Source organism: Taeniopygia guttata, chromosome 4, assembly GCF_048771995.1.
Source record: "Taeniopygia guttata chromosome 4, bTaeGut7.mat, whole genome shotgun sequence".
Classification (NCBI taxonomy): Eukaryota; Metazoa; Chordata; class Aves; order Passeriformes; family Estrildidae; genus Taeniopygia; species Taeniopygia guttata.
The window spans coordinates 72121360-72137358 of NC_133028.1; the positions used below are offsets into that span (position 1 = coordinate 72121360).

The 15999-nt window shown below is 35.9% G+C and overlaps 1 long non-coding RNA gene across 2 annotated transcripts in view; it reads left to right on the plus strand.

Moving 5' to 3' along the window:
- The window catches only part of LOC121469831 (uncharacterized), a 127550-nt gene that overhangs the window by 85373 nt on the left and 26178 nt on the right, over positions 1–15999 (plus strand). The gene's annotated exons all lie outside the window — the stretch shown is intronic.

Genomic DNA, 15999 nt, shown 5'->3' on the forward strand with positions numbered 1-15999 from the left:
ACATTACCTTAATCTCTCCATTTATCACATTTATTCTAAATACACACACTGCCTCTATAAATAAGAAGCTTAAGAGCAAGCAATATTATAAAGCAATAATAAAGTTTCAAAGCTAATGCAGAGGCAATTTGCATGAAAATTTAAAATCTGCCTCCATAGTTATTATGTCATCGTGTAATATTCAAAAAGAGGGATTTCAGTAAAATTTTACTGAAACTTCAGTGTTAAGATTGAAGCAATAATGTCTATGGAAGTCTCTGAAAATCTTGTCTTTGCAAAGCATTAACAGAGGGACAGAAAACCTGCCTGTGATGCCACATTCTCTTGCACTGCAATTATGAGAAGCTTTGTTCTGCAGTCCATCTCTCTCTCTTTTTCAAAGACCAAATGCACACTTTGCATTACATGCAGTGCCAGCTGTTATTTATGAAACTATTACACAGATGTATTTGGCAACTATCTATTTAATCAATACCATAAATGTAAATGTCGCTCTGAAATAACCTCTCTAGGAACGAAGAAGAGCTCTTCTACAAAACCACATCAGATAACAGAAATCATAGCTATAGGGTGTTACCTGCACTGTAAATTAATCTTCTTCTAATCCATTGCCAGGTAAACCTCAGAAGAGCTTATGAATTAATTGCAGAGCATTTTGATTCTCTTCCTCCCCAACCTATTCTAAAATAGCAAATCATTCTTCCATGTGACAACAATGAAACTGTTCTATTAAGGGTACAGTTCCTACAGACCAAAATCCTCCTTGATTCGTGCAAGGAATACAGAACACAGGTGGTGGTGTTGAAGAGGGTGATATAACCCATTCCAGGAACTGATTTCTCTAAGAGGCAGCTTCACCTTTTTTAGAGAAAGTCAGTTCTTACAGCTATGATCCATAAACATGCCTAATTTAACACCTTATTGATACAAACAACAGAAATCAATCCCAGGAATAAAAGGGGGCTGATGAATATACATTCCTGGAGTTGTGTGGCATACCTTGAAAATTCCTCTGCTCAGACTAAAACTGCCTTTTACAATTGCTGTGCTCATGCTTAGAAGTTAATAAAGGCTCTCATCTTCGTCAAACTCATGCTTGGGAAGTGCCTGGGTATTTCCTTAAAATTCCATTGAAGGAAAGGGGAAAAGAAGGATTAAACAGTAAACAAGGTCAGCAGAGGCACAGCTATTCATAACTATTGGGATTTTTCCTCTATATTAATTTGTCATTTTTCAATGGCATGGACAGGGCAGGTTGCAAGTAAGAGAAACGTGAGCAGTGAGCACTTTTGGTTGAGATCTCTTTTTCACCAATTATGTACCAATGACTTAGTGGCATCTGCAGTCAAATGGCAAACATCATCCAATACAAGGTTACGTATCAGATTTCTTATCAGAAATGAAACCTACAGATCCAGTAACCACAAATCCTTAAAAACTGAGAAAGAAGGAAACAGATAAGGTACTGCCACAGGATTGAAAAAAACTGCAAGTAGCTTTACCATGATAAGCATAATAAACCATAAGCTAATAACTGGTCTGTATAATTTTTTTTTTTTTTCATTGTCTTTGTTTAAGACTCAAAATAGTTTCAGTCTCCTTTCTGAGCAAATTACTCCCCAGGAACCAGGAGTTTGAGAAACAAGAATATTCTTGCAATATTTGCAGTGTATTAAAAATCGTGGCACTCTAATATGCAGCCACATGGTTACACTTACCAGCCTGAATCACCCCTTAAATGGGGCAAAACCAAGAAAATCTGGCACCACAGCAGCAGGCAGCACTGAGAGTGTGGCAAGGGTGTTGCCACAAGATAAGTTATTCGAAGGAAGGCTGTTATACTTCAGGTATTTTAGCTAAGGAATTCAGTATAACAAATATTGTATTAGCATTGCACCTATACCGAGGTGATAGTAAAAAGTTCCAAGAAGGACATTGAGTGAGAAAGCTAAAATTGCAACTTTTATTTCTGGTCCTTTCAGCAAAAAAAGGTCTACAAAAAGTATTGATTTTTACTGAGTTCTGCAGAACTTTCTCATGCAATTTGTCAAGAAATAAAAAAAGACGAGAATTTTGCTTCATTGGGATTTTCAGACAATATTCATTGTGACTCAAAAGAGCATTTGTACCCATTTGAACTCAATTCAATATCCAAGCGATATGGAAGAACTTGCTACTAATGGAGTGAGAAATGGATGTATTAGAAAAGAAAAACAGAGAGGAAGGAAATTAAAGAGGAGAAGAAAGTGCTGGTTTAGATATTCTGAAGTAACTTGAATCATCTGTGGTGAGAAGTTTCTGATAAACTGGAGTAAATTAAATAAGCTATCTCACTTTTATTTCTTCATGCCAGTCAACTCAGACTACACCCCGAACAGCAAGAAAACTATCCATAATGAAGATTTCTGTTGAAAATTAAAATAGACATGAACCCAAGATAAAATTGAAACTCATGAATTCCATATGCATCTATAAAGATTCCAGAAGATCCTCTAAAGTAATATTTGTATATAATTGTGACTATTTGTTTACTGCATTCTGTGAATATATTAAAAAACCTCAAGTTACCAGTTTCTAGAAAAATCTTCAGAATATTGTCATAACTTTTATTAGAAAAACCTGGAGTAACAGCCAAAGGAAAGCTATTCACAAAACTACAAGCTCATTTTTACTGTAGAATTTTATAAAGGAAGTCTATTTTTAATGGAATTTTGCCAACTCAAACTAATAAAATATTAGACTCATAAAATGAAGCAGATCAAAATCCAACTCCTTTTATGTTCCCCAATACCACGAAGTGAGAATGAGCTCAGGGTCTTATGCTGCTAAGGAAAACATTATTTAGATTATTGGTATCATGACTTGGTATATTTACAAACAAATTGTCTGAGCACTTTTTAAGGGAGATTCAGAGCAAGGAGAGGTAGATGAAAAAGACTGAAAGCTGCAAAGGAAAAACCAAGATGAAATGATGGTTCACAAAAGCAGGTCCACTTCCTGATTACAGGTGAGATCTGAAAGACTTGGGTCAGTTTTCAGAGACAGATCTGAACCCCCGTGGTGGCAGTGCTGGAAGTTGTGGGAGGTAATCACACATGCTCCAAAGGTGGATGCTGGGGAGTTGTGAGGGAAATAGCAATGAGCTTCAGAACAGCAAAAAATGCTGGAATGATTAAAACTTCAGACCACATCCTTCTTTTTTTCACTTCCATGAGATTACACGGTGTCAAAATGTAAAGGCAAACAGGAAATCAAATGTTTAATATTCAGAGCATTCATCAAACACCATATCTCTTACAGGTAATCATGGGGATGCTCATGGAGCCAATAAGCTTCTGTCAGTTCTCTGTCTTCCCCCTGAATTGCTGTTAGCTCTTACACAGGGAGAGACAGAAAATTTGCTCCCTATAAAAACACTCAGGCCAGTAAGCTCAGCTCATGTGAAGTATCACAGGCTCTGCCACTTTTGTTTGTCTTAGTGGAAGTTAATGGGCAATTAAAGATGAATCTTTATCTTATTAATTTTATTAATTTTATTAGGTACACGTTTGATTTGGAATTTTAGGAAAAAATAATATAAAAAGAAATTAATATAGATACTGCAGCCCTATATATATATATATATATATATATATATATATATATATATATATTATATTCAAGACTGAGACCTGCTCCTCAGACATTTTTAAAATATGAAGCTGAAATTCCCTCTCTTTTTGAGACAGAAAAAACCAGACAGCAGGCTACTCTAAGCATATAGAAATACAATCAAGAGAGAAATGGCTTTTTTGACATACTCCTCTTCTAATTGTTTCAAAAATTTGCAACTGATTGAAAATTTAGCTGAGGTCTTAAGTTCCCAGTACAAGATCTCAAGAGAAAAACAGTTTACACTTACAGTCACAATATTTGCTTATTGTAAATCTTAGCACAAAGGTTTGTCTTCCACAATGCAAAGCTCATGAAGAAAAGACTGGGTTGGATCTGAATCACCAGAAGATTCATTTATTCAAGAGGAATCCTCAGCTCAGTCTTCAGAGCAATTTTCTTTCTGATTCATAAACTTCTCACAATAATCAGAAAGGAGGCTTTTGTGTGAGAATTTTCACAAAAGCAGACACTGAGGTGACAAAGTGCTGGGAAAAGCATAAGTTCAGTGCTGAACAAAGGAAAACCAGCCTCTAATTTCACTATAAAATTTAATGTGGATATAATTGCAGGCTGCTTACACAAATGGACAGCTTGTAGGCTTCCCTTTCACTTCTGATTTTGGAGAACAAAAAACTTAGAAAACTCCAGTTACTAAAAAAAAAAAAAAAAAGGAAACAAATGCATCCAGAAAACTTGGTTGAGATCTTTAACTCCTTAATAACTTTTTTTGCACGCAGCACACATGGTGAATTTCATAATAGAAGTGCAATTGCCAGCTGAAGAATTCCTAAATTTAAGCCTATGCATTAGAAATTAGTGAGAACAGCAATTAACTGGGGAAAAGTCTGAGAAGTACAACTTGCTCCATTCAGCACAGAGAAAATAACAGGCATTAGGCAGGACATAATTGCATAGGGTAATGGAGGGGGTAGAAGATTAAACCCCCAAATCCCAGTATATTGGAGAGCACAGGAAAATAAGTCAGGCATTTCCAGGAAGGATTTGGGATCAGCCAGGCTCACTGGGCTGAGTGCAGCCAGTCTGTTGGACCTGGCTGCTATGGACCCAGTGATTTCTTGCAGATCAATAAGTTGTGCCCTGTGAGAGTTTATTAACTAAAAGGGTTTATTAGCTATGGGGAAACACACACCAAACCCACAAGATCATTTTGGACCAGGGACAGCCTGTTCAGAGCCCAATGAGTTGAAGGATGCACAGGAGAGTTCTCCAGCAGGTTGTCTGTAGGCATCATCTCATCTCTAACATGGCACTTTAGACTCATTCCCAGCCATAACAACAGACCCAGGCTGCTGGAAAACCTCCTGTCCATGCTTAGACACAAGATTAGACATGATGTATTTTGGACTAGGGTTGTATACCTAGCCTAGCATATCACTGGACTTCACTTTATTAAGTGTCCCACAGCCACTATTTGAAGGCTGGTATTTTATTTATATAATAACTGAATGTTGTCTTCAGTAAACATTTTATTGACTCTAAGAGCTGTGAGAAAGCCTGCTGCCCCCAAACCCAAAGGATTTTGTGTCCTACTTCCTCTTCATCCCTTACTACTTGGATGGATTTTGCCTTGCTTTTCTCCCCCTGCCCCTGAGGCCACTGTCTAGTACCAAGTAGTGTCTGATAAATAGCAGCCAGGACCCAGCACACTGCACAACTTTGTGCCTTTTTCAAACTATTAAAACATTTTTCTTTCAAATATTCTGACACTTTATCAAGGGTGAACTTCCAAACTGCTGAAGAAGAATAATCCCTCAAACCCTCAAACTCCATTTTATCCTACCTTCCATACCATTCCCAACTATCCACCCTTAGGGCAGACCTTTGAAAGACCCTTCTAAAAATCTCTTTTGTAACTCTAAACATGGTGTGAACAGCACTGAGGAGACTTGGCAGAGCTAGCAACAAGAACATGCTTGCCTGAACATCTAAGAGAAATTCTAAATCTTCAAAAACTGTTATAGCAAAGGAAGTAGAGAAAAGGGAGGAAAAGCTGGCTTGGGGTCAGTGTTACCCCACCACTCCATGTGCTTCTTCAACCAGAAGGAGCCCCTTCCCCCCACCCCCAGCCATGACATGAGGTTGTACAGAACAACATCCACGTCCTGCCCATGTTCCTCCTGCCTGCTGCAAAAATCTAACCCTGTCATGGCCAGAGCAGGACACTGGCTGGATCAACTCAAGGTTTGGATGACTGGCAATTTCCCAAAGCCTTTGTATTTCTTGTGGCATCACATGGGAATGGAGACAGGTGGTAGTAAGCAATCATCTTGGCCATGATGCACAGGCTCATAGTTTTTATCCTGTTGCCACATATAACCCAGCAGACTCAACTTCTCTGCTCTCCAAAAAATGATTGTGAAGATAATTAAAATTAAGAAGAAAACTAAGAAAATTAAGCCCCTCTATCAATAAGAAAATGCCTAAAGTACATTACTCTGAACAGCCTCTTCCCCCAAAGTTGTGTGAACAATTATGCACACACTGCTAATAACAGATAGTTAATATAACAACTTTAAAAAAATATTTCTACAAGTTTTTAAATATCATAGGAAGCTTAATTCAATAATTTTATTCTCTAATATAGATATACACAAAGGTCCTTATATTTTTTGAATGCATATCTTATATCTTAGGAAACATCTGCATCATTAAAACAAATAATATGTGGAGGAATATATGAAACTCAGAGACATGCCTCAGATTTGTTCAAAGCTCTTTCTTTCTCTATCACTACAAGATATTGTGCGGGCTGCAAAAGACATAAAGCTTTACATTCCCCACGTGGGAATTTTGCAACATCAGTTTTCTAGCAAATTCTAGCCTCTCACACTCACAAATCAGACCAAAAGGTTCTAAGATTATTAAAGTAAATCTCAGCGTATAAGAGTGTGCAAGTTTTTAAAAGCATTTTTATTTCTTGATGGCAGTGGATTTTGTATATACATGTATACATGGGGGTGTATATGCATATATTTGTGTATGTGTGTGTGTATTTTCATTTTTAATAAGTGTGGTATATAGCAAGAACCATGAATTTCAAGAATTTCTTTTGAGACCTGTACTTCCTTTTGCTGATGATTGTTCCTTATCTTAGAGTGCACAGAATGCTGTTGGCTGAATTGAAGCTCCATTGAGTGAAACAATCGGATCCAACCAAGAAGAGAAGAAAAATGATCCTCTTAGTGGCATTCCTTAGCACAAGAGAGAAGTGCTTACCTTGTGATGGTTATTGGCAGTTTTATACAAACGACAGTGCACAGGGGTTTAGGTTAACCTGTTTAGTTTTACATGACCTGAGATATTAAAATATCCTTATTTTGAAGGGCTGCCAGGCGGTAACTCAGCATGACATATATTCTGGAGGCAGCACCATGAAATGGCATTGTTATTGAATTTTTAGTATGCGGTGAATATTGGTCATGATTTACAATAATTTTGAAAAATCAGCATTTGTAATGGGATTCTCTTATCTCTGGAAAGCATTTCTGACTTTCAGTAGTGCATCACAGAATTGATTTTTAATTTTTTTTTTCCTGGTACATGTTCCAGCTGCATAACAATATACTGAGATTCTGACATGCTGCCAGTTCTTCCTCCTTAAAGAAGCGGGAACCCTTTAACAAAAATGATTGGAAAACTAAGAAATGAACAAACAAACAAAGCAAACTTTTCTTATTAAAGCAATACACTCATGTGCAGGATGCTCAGATACATCAGCCAAAGACAGTGCCAGCTGTGGTATATTGGTATATTTTGCATTGGTATATTTTAATTTCTTCAGAAATGGCCTATTTGCACTTCAATGCCTTGTGACTTCAATATTTATAAACACAAAAAGCTTTCCAAAGCTTTCAAACAGCTGTAGGCCACTTTAACTTTTCAGCTGGTATGGTGGATATATTATTCCTTGCCTCTTTTTTTTTTTAGGTCTGTTGGATCTTCAGGCTGCTGGGAGTAATGCTTGTCCTGTGCTAGTATTGTTTTGAGTGAGTTTTGCCTGATATATTCATTATCCATACACTGAATGCTAAGTACACAAGCTGAATACAAGAAACCAAACTGGTTTGATTTTTGTAGGTTACTGAAATAACTTAATATGAGAGCTTTAAGGGGTTTTTAAACATCTATTCTGAACCAGCACTATTAAAGCAAGTCCAAAGTGGTCTGAATTTCCATCTACATTTAAGAATATGAGGGGAAAATGAATTATTTCTCATTCAGGCACTAAACTGCTTTTCTCTGTGTGCAAACCAAGTGAATGCAACATTTTGGGTGAATGGCTCATTCCTGAGAACACCAGAACCTAAGCCAGGCAACAACTCCCTGCTTACCAAATCTCTGTTCAGACCATTAAAAATTTTAAACTGAACTCTGGGTGCTCTGTAAATATTGCAAGTATTGAAGTTGAATTTGGGGCACTAGTTTAATTTTTAAAGTACCCTATAAATTTTGATCTCTGTTTGCCTGCCAAACCTCATATTTCCTTGCATAGAACTCAGGAGAGATCTAAGAGATTAAACTCCTTTTTTTTTTTTTTTTTTTTTTTTTTAACATGAGAGGGAAGTGTTAATTGTATCCTTTTTTCTCAAAAAATACTGTCTTCAACAAATTATTGTTATTTGAAACTGTCTTCAACCAAAATATTCTCATTGAATTCAAATGAGGACCGTATTTCACACATTCATCATCTAAAACATATTCAGGATGGTAAACACAGTTTTAATGCTCAAACTCTGGTTTTCAATATATGATGCATCACTGTATCTTGTAGTCTTGTATTATAGAGTCCATAACCAATAGGAAAAGTCTATGTCAATAATAAATTATGTTTTCTTTTTTTTTTTAATTGATGTCTTTTTTGTAATACTCTGCATTGAGAATTAATAACTTTATTCTTATTTCTTTGCCAATGGAAAAAATCATTAAGCCAAAATATTTGGCTATTTTCTGTGATTTTCTCATTTTTTTTCTTTAATTACATCTCTTTTTTGCAAGCCTGCTTGAAAATCACCTTTGTGAGAGTTTAGGGGACATGGAAAGATAAAATATTATTCACATGCAATGCTTATGAAATAATTTCTTATTTACACCTTTCATCAGCATCAAATACAAGTAGGCAAAATGTCAGGTCTAGAAGTGGCTAAAATTTTCTAGCAAATGAAGTAATCAGTAAATGAAAAATCTTAAAACTTTATCAGCACATTAATTAAAAGAAGAAGTAATGATTCATACAAGCCCTTATACTGGAGCACAGAGATGTAACCTTTGAAGCTGCTAAAAAAGGAAAAGAAAATCCTTCAAAAAATCAAAATAAAATTCAATCAGCAGCAAACTCCACATAGAAATTGATTTCCAAAATATACTGGCATCTGTCATTCACATCAATGGCAAGTCTCCCATCAGCTTCAAACAGAATGTCATCAATCAATTCCATAGGAAACTCAGACTATCAGAAAAACCATACCTCATCTTGGAGTCCACAGAGTTTTCAACCCTGATTTATCTGAGTACAGGTGTAAGCACACTACATCTAAGTAAAGGTGGCACAGTCTTTTTTTTTCTGTACAGATAGATTCTTCATTAATATCCCCATATATGAGTAAAATGCATAAGGAAAACACTTCCATTTTGATAAAATAATCAATCCTTTTCTTCTTGAAACTCAGCCTGCCAGCAATTCCTTGTAACTACATGGAATGACTTTATTTTTCTTTGTAGTCAGACCAGTTAAAGTATTTTGAAGGGTATATCACTTTCCATTTGATCAGTTTAATTTAAATCTACAAGATGCCCTCAGAGAGATCATCAAAGAATATAGATATTTCAGTAGATTATTTTCTTTTCACTGACAGCAGCTCTAAAAGGTAGTGAACATTATTTACTTAAAAAGAAATGTTTTTCCTAATGCAATGATTGCTGGAAGAATCATTAGTCACAACAAAAGTTCAATGACTCAGTTAAATATATGTCTTATTTTATAATTTATATGTCTTTTTTACAATTTAGGATCCCTTGGGTCAAGTTTATGAGAAACAAAAAGGACAAAGAAAACTAAATAATATTCAATATATAATGAACATGCAAATTAACTGGAAAATCGCTTTCTCTTAATTACCAATTTTTACATAATGACCTAATATCTCTTTGGTCTCTCTTAATACACAGAGATAACACACGGTGGATGTTTCTTAAGTGGCAATTACAGCTCTGACTTAGTAGACACAATTTACTGAAAATATGCCAGCATTTAGAGACATCTTCAGACTGGGTTACAGTTCTGCACTAAGTTTATTTTTCTTTATTTATAGAATCATGTCATTTACAAGGTGAATCGCTTCTCATCTGCCTGATGTAAACTTTAAAAATCTCTGCTCTAGTATCCTGACATACAAAGCTCAGGATACTCTATCTAAACAGAATGGAAAGATTTTTATTATCAGAGAAATTGTGAGTATTCATTTCTTAAACCATCTGTATTATAAACATTCAGATTATTATATTCATCTTTAAAAAATCCTCCAGGACATCTTGAATGTAAATATTATTTACATTTAAATTAATCTTATCAGGATGTCTACAATACCTGAATATGAATCAAAGCACAGCTAAAGATGGGAAAAGCTGAGTTGCATCAGTAGTTCAGCAAGCTGAAAAGCCTGTAATATTATTTAAAATGAGCTGGCTATTAAGCTGAACTTATTAGATACTCTTTTGAAACTAATTTCCTAATTGCATTTTTTCTTTTCTATAATTTGTTTCATTTAATATTCATTGTCCTTATTGTTACCATCTTTCATCTGGTCTATCATTTGAGGTTCACTGACCATGAGTTTCTTTCCAATTATTTGATCTATTCATACAAATATATTATTTTGGTACTTAATTTCTGGCACATCACCATTTTTTAAATGCTATGTTAAAATGTGATGAAATGTGATCATAATGAAGTCATGTATTGTGGAATTGAGATACAAGTTCTCAACTCAAAAATATTGATTACAACATTATGGGGTCCAGATGACATGTGGTTGCTTTGAAATTTATCAAATCAATTATCAGTCATATAATTTCTATATTCTTCAAAACTCTTAGCACTCTGGATTTAGAGATAGGCAGGTTTTGTTTACATAACTTGTCTACCAAATTGTTCTCTGTTTTGTGATGTTTTTGTCAACACCACAAAAAGTAATTTTTCATGCTCTCTTAATAACTTTTCTTCTTAAAACATTTCACCCAATAATAATTTTAGCTATTTATCTGATTAACTTAATCCAGCTAAATATATGCATACATATGTGTACAGTATTAAAAATTGAAAGTTCTTGTTAGGGGTGCCTGGGAGGGTGGGAGGAGACACAGCCCAGACAGGTGACCCCAAGTGACCAAAGGGATATTCCATGTGACACAATGCTCAGAATATAAAGTGAGAAGAAGGAGGAGAAAGGAGGGAACATTTAGAGTGATGGGTTTATCTTCCCAAGCTACACATTTTGGGGCCCTGCGCTCCTGGCATGGCTGAACACCCGCCTGCACACAGGAAGCAATGAAACAAATAGATATTTACTATAATCTTGAGACTAATAACTCCTGGGACATGTTTATATATCTGTTGTATGTTAAGCTAATTCCTAAGCCTTGTAGAAATATTGCTCTACTGTGTGCATATGGCACGAAGATGATTGGTCAGGACTTCAGAGAATACATGATTAATTGTACAAGTCAACAGTTATTTTGGACAAAGAATGTGCAAACACTTAATAAGAATGTGTTTTTCTCAATTATTATTTGTAATAGTCTCACACAGCAGCTTTTTTCCTTTTAAAACTTGCAACAGTTGATTCTTAGATCTATTCTAAACTTCTTTGCTTACAGCACTTGAAAGATTTGGTTTTCTCAGATGTGTTAGCAGAAGCGTGTATTATGTAGGGTCACTTTGATGGCTATTTCTGCATTAAAACATCCACAACATATCGAGTGAGGGAGAAAGAAGGGAATGGAAGTACTTGGTACATCTCAAAACATAGCAGCTTGCATATTTGGGAACTTCTAAAACTTTTATTCTTATAAGCATGGACTTGTACAGAGAGAAGTCAAATAGAATCTAGAGTCTCATTTATTTCATTTTTATATTAAAATTACTTCTAAAATTGAGCTATGCATCTTGCATTGAGATAAACAATTTTTTCAAATTGTATATCATCATTTGCAACTCTGTTTTATTTCTGTATGTATGTATATATCATTACTCTCTATGTGTATAAACATTTCTTGGTTTGCACTACGCCTCTTGACTTCTGCAGCAAACTGTTGGCACTTGGGCTTATGAATTAATGCAACACATGTTAATGCCATCAGACAGAATTTGTGCTACAAGGGGTTTTTACTTTTTTTTTGGATACTATCTCAGCCAGAATTTCTGACCTCATCTGCTTTTGTGTCTCTAAGAAAGAGGGGCAAGGTACAACAACATTTGGGTCATACTCATGAAATATATTCACTGAGGTTGAGAAATGCCTTCAGAGGCAGAGAATATCCAGCACCCTATTTCCAGTATAGCCTTAGAAATATAAAAAATTAACCAAACTTTCCAAAAGTAAGCTAGTTTGAAAAAAAAAAGTCACCTTATAGATACAATCATTTTAATGGCCAAGGGCAAGTTAGGATCAGCCACAGTTTGAAGTAGTTTCTTTCCTAGATTCCTTCTAACACAATCATGGCCATGCTTCCAGACTAATCACAGACTATCCTGTGAAGTTTGGGTTACCCTTAGAGTAACAATTCTGGCAGATTAGACAGGTAGATTTGGATATGCTTAGCAGTCAAAACATAGAGAATTTAAGATGGAGCAAGCCAACAGCTATGTTAGTACACAGCTCCAATAACTGCTGGAGATAGCATCTACACTGTACAGATCACTCTGCTTGCTAATTAAATCAGAACTCAAAAGAGCAAGAAATGCTTTATTGAATCTGTAATTTCTATAAATCAAGCAGTCTGCAACCCCTCTTGTTTCCATGGCAATAGGCCTGTCACAGGGACGTTCATTAGCTGCAGCTCGTACCACTGCAGGTACACCAACCTCACATTGCAAAATACCTGCTGCAAAGTATACTCCAAATTAGATCCCAAAGCTATTAATGGAAATTTCCCCACACTATAAAATGCTGAAGTACCAGGAGTGTTCCCAGCTTGTGCTTCTCAGGACCTCTTTGCTCTGCTTGAGTTTTCACTGTGTTTATCCCTCCCTTTGCTCCAGTAAGTCACTCACCAACACTTGATTTTTGCAGGAGAAAAATAGTCTTCAGCCACAAATGGAGTAATCTGTTGGCTCTCAGCCCCATGTATGGGACTTTTACCCTCAGTGGTATGCCTTTTCTATCCTTTTTTCAGCACCCTGAAAGGGCATCGCTGCACTATAGCTGTTCTATACCTGGAGCTTACATTTTAGTGCAAAGCCAGAGGTAAGCATGGATTCTTCAGAGTTAGCTTGAAGAATATGCAAAACCAAGAAAATGTACATCCACCTCATTGGCAAAGAATTTTGCCATGAAAAATCACACAGTGTTGATGTCTTATTTGCAAGGTGGAAATCCTCATGTTTGAAATAAAGGCATCACAAATATCACCTAAAGAAAATCAAACATGTTTTCCTTGTCTGTTCAAATTCACATAAGGGGACTGAGTATTTTCACCAATACCTTCAGAGCCCTGTTAGTCCTGTTATATTTCAGCTGTTGCACATCACTATTGCTTTGGCAGCAATTCCAAGGGACTTGCATAAAATATTTCCATTTTAAAAGTACCATTCCACAAATTGCTTCCTCTGTTTAACATTTTACTCCTTGTAGGAGTTGCATCACAGTTATAAAGCCTCCCATTTTAAAATGTTCATAAAATCTCTTCCAGTTTCCCACTGCACAGCACAACATTGAAGATGTCACTGATCCCTGAAGTACAATGTATGTCTGACTTTCTTTGAGCATAAAGGACATTAATATCTCTAAGTAGCGAGATATGTTTATTACATCTGCCAGTTTCAGATTTATCAATTTATCAATCATTAAAAATTTTTCAACTTTTCTACAAAAATTTGAGTTATATCCTGATCTGTAACATATCTCCCATGACTACCAGAGTTAATTGTTGTATTTAAAACAGATTTATTCTACACTCTGGCTCTTATATTATTACAGCACAGGACACAATGACCTCTGCAATGAATGTCAAGACAATTCAAGTGAGTGCTTTATGATGCTGTCTTCTGCAAAGCAGGTGTGCTATATTGCTACACAAACAGGTTGTAATGGAAACCCATCAACTCACCTTCATAAACAGAAACACAAGCTAGTAAATAAATTAAATTATTGTTGGGCCTGCAACCTCAGCCTTTAATTTACTACACAAGCAGCTAGAGAAACACTTCCATCAAATATGTTCAATGTTAATCAGAAGCAGCGACCTCCTTTGTAGAAGAATAATTTTAAATCTTCTCAAAATTTTATTAATAAAACCTTCCTGGTGTCACCTAGGATCATGAAATATAGTCCTCAGGAGAGACACTACATGAAGTTATGCAATTCTAAACTATACTGAACGTGTTAGTGTTAAATCACAGAAGAATCCTGCAACACAACCGTGCTGCACTATCAAAAGCCAAATAGAACTACAAGAACCCTCTTCCCTTTTCTGCTAGAAAGTTGTTACAGAACCGGTTTCAGAGGAGATTAAGGAAAACCAAAGCTAACTGTATTACCAAAACACACTGAATTCCCATTCTCTCAGTGGAAAGCCCCAAGGCTAAATACTGTCTGCAGCAGAGAGCAGGGCCATTTATATCTCCCTGATCCTTTGCCCCAGCCTTGGCTCCAGCGCTGGGCTGCTGTAATTAATCCAAACCCCAGGGGAGCTCTGTGCTGGACAAGGTAAGTGCAGCCCATGTCCTTTGGCCACTCTTCCCCTTTGGCGTGGCATGACCCTTCCTTCTTGACCTAACTGTGTCAGAAAACTGGATGTTATTGCTTCTCTTTGGTGCGATACAAAGCAATAAAGAGAAATGGAGAACAAAAATTTCCTTTACGCCATCCGCTCAAAAACATTCAATTATGAAAAGAAAAAAAATGTTCCCAAAGAAATTCTGATGCAGAAAGGTGGAAAAGCTCACACATTTAGAGAAAGAAGTAATCAATATAAATGTATTTGTGTTGAAAGACTGAATGCTATTACCTCTCCCTCTCTCTATTTGTTACAAAATTGCCTTAGAACAATAACAGTAAACAAAATACTACATCAATAAGCTTTTAACATGCAAATCAGTTTTTTAAATAAAGTTAATTTAATATTTGATTACATTATTTATTCATCATCTACGACCCACCCTTGTGAGGAAACATTACCTCCTTGTTAATCAAAAATGACTTCCTCTTTGAATGCAAAACATATTAGCACTCCAAAGGGACAACTTTTTCTTTTGCTTTACAGTATTTTCCCATTTTTGTTATGCTTAATTTTTTAGATCATTGCTTTTATTTACTTTTTTAAGATGTGAGTGAAGGGTGAGAATTTTAGCGCTGTTGGCTGGGAAAGGAGTATGTATGGAACAGGAGTACACCCTGCCTCCTTACAATCTCCTGGGGCAGGAAGAATGAGTAATGTCAGACTTTTGAAATGAAGGGAAGGAAGGGAACGGAAGGGAAAAGGGAAAAGAGAAAAGGGAAAAGGGAAAAGGGAAAAAAAGGGAAAAGGGAAAAGGGAAAAACAGAAAAGGGGAAAAAACGGGGAAAAGGGGAAAAAAGGGAATAAAAGTAAAAAAGGGGAAAAAAGGAAAAAGGAAAAAGGAAAAAAAGGGAAAAGGGAAAAAAGGGAAAAGGGAAAAGTGAAAATGGAAAAGAGAAAAGGGGAAAAAAGGGAAAAGGGAAAAGAGAAAAAAAGGGAAAAGGGAAAAAGGAAAAAAATAGAAAAGGGAAAAGAGAAAAGGGAAAAAAGGGAAAAGGGAAAAGAAGGGGAAGAAAAAGGGGGGAAAAAAGGGAAAAGGAAAAAAAGGGAATTAAAGGGAAAAAAGGGAAAAGGGAAAAAAAAGGGAAAGGGAAAAGAGAAAAGGGGAAAAAGGGAAAAGGAAAAAAAAAGGGGGGGAAAAAGGGGAAAAAATGGGAAAAGGGAAAAAAAGAATAAAAGGGAAAAGGGAACAGGGAAAAAAAGGGAAAAGGGAAAAGGGAAGAAAAGGGAATAAAAGGGAAAAAAGGGAAAAGGGAAAAGGCGAAAAAAGGGAAAAGGGACAAAAAGAAAAGGGAAAAGGGGAAAGGGAAAAGGGAAAAGAAGGAGCAAAAA